The sequence below is a fragment of the Ochotona curzoniae genome, unplaced genomic scaffold, assembly GCF_017591425.1.
Source record: "Ochotona curzoniae isolate NIBS_2020 unplaced genomic scaffold, NIBS_Ocur_1.0 scaffold_4701, whole genome shotgun sequence".
NCBI lineage: Eukaryota > Metazoa > Chordata > Mammalia > Lagomorpha > Ochotonidae > Ochotona > Ochotona curzoniae.
In genome coordinates this window covers 20,577,783-20,584,059 of record NW_024467122.1, presented here as the reverse complement: position 1 = coordinate 20,584,059, position 6,277 = coordinate 20,577,783, and positions in this window count along the sequence as shown.

Here is a 6,277-nt window from a genome sequence, read left to right as displayed (position 1 = left end):
TAAGAAGTTATGAAGCCATCATCTCTAAATCAAAGCAACAAGGAGAGGATTAAAATACTCAGTGCTTCCATTTACAATGGCTAAGATACAGAATCAACTAAGGTGTTCATCAGCAGAGGAATGGCTAAAGAAAATGAGGCGTATATCCAGGGTAGAGTATTAGTGAGCCTGATGGCATTGGAGATTGTTATTTTTTTTAATTTTTATTTTTATTCAGGGTCCCAAGGCTTTGGACCATCCTCAACTGCTTTCCCAGGCTACAAGCAGGGAGCTGGATGGGAAGCAGGGCAGCTGGGATTAGAACCGGGGTCCATATGGGATCCCGGTGCATGCAAGGCACTCACTACACTATTGTGCCAGGCCCTGAAAGTTGATTTTAAAGAAGAGAACAGAAGGTGAAGACTAGAGACTAGGAAGGGCAGAAGTAGGAGGCGAGAGGGAAACTGGAAACAGGCACTAAAATACCACGTGATAAGAGTAGTAAATTCCCAGCTCCACACTTCAGCGGGGTGATCACAGTTTGTACCCACATAGGTAATTTATGAAGAACTATGCGTCAGGAGTTTCAAAGGTTTCAAACACAAAAATATGCTCTGAGGGTGGAAAAATTATTCTGATTTGATCATTACACATTTTAGACATGCATTGCCATGATGAATTCTAAAAATACTTATTTTGGTTAATTGATATAAAATTAAAATTTAGCTGCATTACTGTAATATAAGGAGGAGATGGAAATGGATTAGCTGCCACTTTCTTTTCATTAACCTTCTCATTGAAATGCAGTGGCCCCTTTCGCTGGGCATTGGTGGGTATCTCTATTGAGCATAGCAGTGGCTCCTCCTCGGGCCATTTATGGACCGAAGGTCACAGAACAATTCTGATTTTCTTCCAGCAGCATAAATCAAGGAAGAAATACTGGAGATGACAAAATATTTCATATTTCCAAGGAATTTCCAGACCCACATTCCAATAGGACTGTGAGGATTCAGTGTATGTTTAATTTTGGCACAGTGACATGAGGAAAAGCACACGTGTTAGAGGAGTGTATACAAAGTTCCTATAGTTTCCTGGTGTGAAACCTTGACCCTCTCAAAGCAGCAAACCCAGCAGATAAAACCATGACTCTGAAGTCAGACTCTGCAATTTGACACTGATGCTGCCATATACTAATTCTCTGACCTCAAACAAACCACTCACTGATCTTGGCCTATCTTTTTTTTTTTTTCAGATTTATTTAATTTATTGGACAATCAGATATACAGAGAGGAAGAGACAGAGAGAAAGATCTTCCACCTGCTGATTCACTCCCCAAGCAGCTGCAATGGCCGGAGCTGAGCCCATCTGAAGCCAGGAGCTTCTTCCAGGTCTCCCACATGGGTGCAGGATCCTAAGGCTTTGGGCCATCCTTAATTGCTTTCCCAGGCCACAAGCAGGGAGCAGGATGGCAAGCGGGGCTGCAGGGATTAGAACTGGCACCAATATGGGATCCCGTCACGTGCAAGGCAAGGAGTTTAGCCACTAGGCTACCGTGTTTGGCACCTGATGTTTTCATCTATTAAATGAGGATAATTTGGGGCCAGTGTTGCTGTCACTGCTGGCAATGCCGGCATCCTATATGAATGTCAGTTCTAGTCCTATCTGCTCCACTTCCAATCTAGCTCCCTGTTAAGGAGTCTGGGAAAGCAGTGTAAGATGCCACATATATTTGGATCTCTTCCACTCACATGGAAGACCTGGACAGAGTTCCAAGCTCCTGATTTCAGCTTGGTCCTGGTTTTTGCACCCATTTGGGGAGTAAGCCAGCAGATGGAAGATTCTTTCTCTCTCTCTCTCTGTAACTCTGTCCCACCCTCCCTTCCTGCCCGCAGCCCTTTTTAAAGATTTTATTTATTTTTATTTGAAAGGCAGAGTCACAGTGATAAGGACAGACAAGAAGAGAGAAAGACCCTCCAGCTGCTACCATTTCCACAAATGGCCACAATGGCCACAACTGGGCTGGTCCAAAGCCAGGAATAAGAAGCTTCTTCCTGGTCTTTCACGTGGGTGCAGGAGTTTAAGCATCTGAGCCACACTCCGTTGCTTTTCCAGGCACATTAGCAGGGAGAAAAGCTGAATCAATAGTGGAACAGTCAGGGACAAGAATGTACAGGCTAATCCTTCACCCTGTGTGCTGGCATCCCATACGGGTGCTAGTTCATATCCTGGCTGCTCCACTTCCAATCCAGCTCTGTGATTATGGCCTAGAGCAGCAGAAGTTGGCTCAAGTCCTTGAGATCCTGTACCCATGTGGGCGACAGTAAGAAGCTCCTTGCTTCGGATTAGTTCAGAGTTTGCCATTGTAGCCATTTGGGGAGCAACCCAATGGATGCACAGGAGATCTTCTCAGTCTGTTTCTCCTTCTCTCTCCAAAAATTAACATTTCAAATAAAAATAAATACATTTTTAAAAGTGGAACAGCTAGGACTTGAACTGATGCTTATATGGGGTACTGGCTCCAAGGGTAGAAGCTTTAATTCACTCTGCCACAGCACCTGCCCTAACTCTGCCTTTCAAATACATAAAATAAACCTTTTAAAAAATGAAGATAACTCTAGCATTGGCTCCTAACTCTTAAGATTTAAATATAAAAAAATAAACTAAGTACTTAACCTATGCTAGTTTTTAATGCCTGCTTAAAGGCTAATCTGGTTCAGAAAAAGTCCTATTTCTGCACAGCAAGCATTAAAAGCTTCAACATTGTGACAGCTTTTCCTATCTCTCAACCTCCTGAGGCAATGAATTAAAATAACAGACATGATCTTTGTCTCCTCAAGTTCTGCAGAGCCAATTTTTCCTAAGCCATGCAAATTAACTTAAATTGTTCCTTTTATCTCAAAATCATTTCTGAGTCTCACAGACATTCATTTCGAATCCAGACTTGCCTTTGTAACCTAACCATTAGCTCTCTTCCCAGGAGTTGAATATGCAGCACTCTCACTCATTTATAAAAGGTTGATGCCCCCGCCCCCATGAGGTGGTGCCAAAATACGAAGCAGAGAACCCTGGGTCCAGGGTGTGAGCACCCCACACCCCACCTCCTGTTGCAGCAGCCAGACAGAAGAAATGTGTAGAGTGGCAGCATAACAGGCTAATCCTCTTGCTGGCACTGGCATCCCATATGAGCACCAATTCACATTCAGGCTGCTCTGTTTCCCATCCAGCTCCCTGTTTGTGGTCTGGAAAAGCAGTGGAGGATGGTCTAAAGCTTTGGGCCCCTGCACACATACGGGAGACCTGGGAAAAGCACCTGGTTTCAACTTCAGATGAGCTCAGCTCTGACTGTTGCGGCTATTTGAGGAATGAAGCAGCAGATGAAAAGATCTGTCTCTCCTTCTTTCTCTGTAACTCTGACTTTCCAGGTAAAATAAATAAATCTGAAAGAGAGAGAGGGGAAGAGAGACAGACAGACATGTGGAGCTTCTCTGAAAGCTGGGAGGCTTCTCTACCAGCAGCAGGTTGTAGGATTCCAGGAAAGTGGGTGGCCACAGCATCCTAAGCAAGCCCTTATTTGCTTGGAACCCCAGTTTCATCATCTTTAAAACAAAAAGAGTCTAAGAGGATGTGAATCCTGCCTTGTGAAGCTGGGCTCTTTCACCTGTTTGAATACAGTACATGTAGCTTAACGGCAACAGGGAACAGCTCCCATGCACAGAGGACACTCAGTCCACACAAGGAGCCCATGGATCCTGCCCAGAAAGGTTGAGCTGGAGGCCCACGTAGGAACCTAACTTCTGGGTAATGAGAGGAACACAGGCAGGCTACTAAATCCCTTCAGAGCCCAACACCATCCTATAAATCAAGATCCTGCAAAGCACCACATCTGCTGGGCCAGCCACATTGTAGGTGGGTCCAGGGACTATGGAATTGTTCCTGATGCTCCAGATAGGGAGTGACACCACTGCATTTGAGGTCTGCTTTTCACTGGCTTTGTTTCAGCCAATCAGCACCCAGGATGCCTGTCTAGAACCCTGAAGGCCTCCTTTCCCACCAGGGTGAGGCACCTCTACGTCCCTCTGAGGAGAGAGACCAAGAGAATTCCCCTCCTGTGGGCGTTCTGCTTGCGTCAAGCAGTGGCGGGATGCGCCTGAGGCAAAGCCCAGCGAGGTGACCTCACTTTTGGGTCTGGTTTCAAAGCGCGCATTTCCTTCTGCTTATGACAGCTGCACACTTCCTGCGTCTGTATCATCAATTCCTCCCTGAAGCACTTTGGTCTACCCAGCCCAACCTCTTCTCTCTCACCCACAAATGCTCTCCTTCAAAGGTAGTTCATGGTTCAGAATAAACAGGTCAAAATTTAGCCTGCTTCCTGCAACTAGAAGAGTGTGCAGAGGAAGCAGAAACTGCAATCCAGACAACATAGTCATCTTGGAGCAGCCTAGGATCCTGCCTCCCCCCTCCCCCTCCTGCTTACAGGGCTGCAGAGAGCTCCCCAGACACTCCGATGTCTTTGGAATGAGGAATGCCCACAACCACTAGCAGCAGCCCGGCTTGCCTGAATTCCTGAGGGAATTCCTGAGAGAAGACACATTTATGTCCTGCCCGGGGAAAGCCTGCATTCATGGCACCAAAAGGACCAAGGAAGCTACCGGCATCAGGGGCAGTACCCACCAGAAACCCACAAGCATGGGGTTGTACACGACTCCCTGCCCCACTGTACAGGCCATCCAGGGCCCAGGGGCCAATCAGCAGGGGCAAGGCGAGGCTGTGTGGGGCACTTCAGCAATAGTTCTTTGGGGCCTCTATCTAGTGGGTAGCAGCAGGAGATGGCCTGAGCAACCTGCAGCTGGCTCAGCCTGCCACTGACACCAATGGCACAAAAGCCTCCCACGGGCAGGGAGGACCAGGCCCCTGCATCCTGGAGGAGGGCAACGTTGCTCACCAGGAAAAGAAAAAGTCTGCTTTGCTTTCCTAGGCCTCAGATGCTGAAGAACGTGTCCAGAGGTGGAGCTTAGCATCATCAAGGTGATTTCTAGGTGATTTTGATACATTTCTGGACCTGCTACCTGTGTATCATCAAAACAGGGGCACCAACACTTGCTACTCTTTCAGCAGGGACAGGTGAGGAATCCAGGCTTGGTGTAGTGCTCATCTCTGGCACAATCACCTTGAGACTTCACTGGTGCCGCAGAGTGTTTTTGAGCTCGCTCACATGGTCTGTGGCTGACTGCAGGTCCTTGCTGGCCATCGGCTGCAAACAGCAGGTTCTTACCAGAGGACTATGAGCCTGCTTAAGAAGGAGGCTCCTCCACCCCATCACGGAGAAAGCCAAGCAGGCAGGGAGGAAATAAGCAAAAGCAAACCTTGAGGAGAAGAGAGAATTACACAAGAGCATGAGTACCAAGACGCAGGAATCATGCAGGATCAGCTGAGAGGTCACTAGCCACTGAAATAAAGTTTGAGAATTATGATCCCAGATCAACCCTCAATACACTGCAACTCAAGATCATATTTAAAACACAGGATCCAGCACCTGTCTTGACTTAATTCCCCCTGCTTCCATCCTTCCTCTCTATCTACTCCCTGGTGACATGACACAACAACAAAGAGGAACTAAGAAGAAATGAAGAAAAACAACCAAAGGACAATCTCAGTAGAATAATGTTTTAAAATGTTTACAAATATTGTTTGGGTAGATAAATTACATTTTTTCCACAAGGATTAACAGAAATATATAAGTAGGATGACCTGTGGGTTCAGTTTGCCCAGCAAATATCCCAAATATCCTGATGTACATGGGAAATCATGCAGATTAAGACACTGCATAAATCTGGAAAAGGAGAACGAGCCCTACCATGAGAGGTAAGCTCACTGTTGAGAAATACAGCAATCTGCAAATTGTATTAAGGTATGCCACATCTCTTTTTCTTTTCTGCCTCTAATGGTGCTGGACAGCCCCGCAGTTATCTGACTCACAGTCTAATTCAAGTTGGATAACATCATTTTCTTTTTCTTTTTTAAAGATTTATTTATTTATTGGAAAGTCAGATATATAGAGAGAAAAAGAGACAGAGAGGAAGATCTTCTGTCCGATGATTCACTCCCCAAGTGAGTGCAAAGCTGATGCTATGCCTATCCAAAGCCAGGATCCAGGGACTTCTTCCGGGTATCCCACACAGGTGCAGGGTCCCAAAGCTTTGGGCTGTCCTTGACTGCCTTCCCAGGCCACAATCAGGGAGCTGGATGGGAAATGGAGCTGCCGGGATTAGAACCGGCGCCCATATGGGATCCCGGTGCT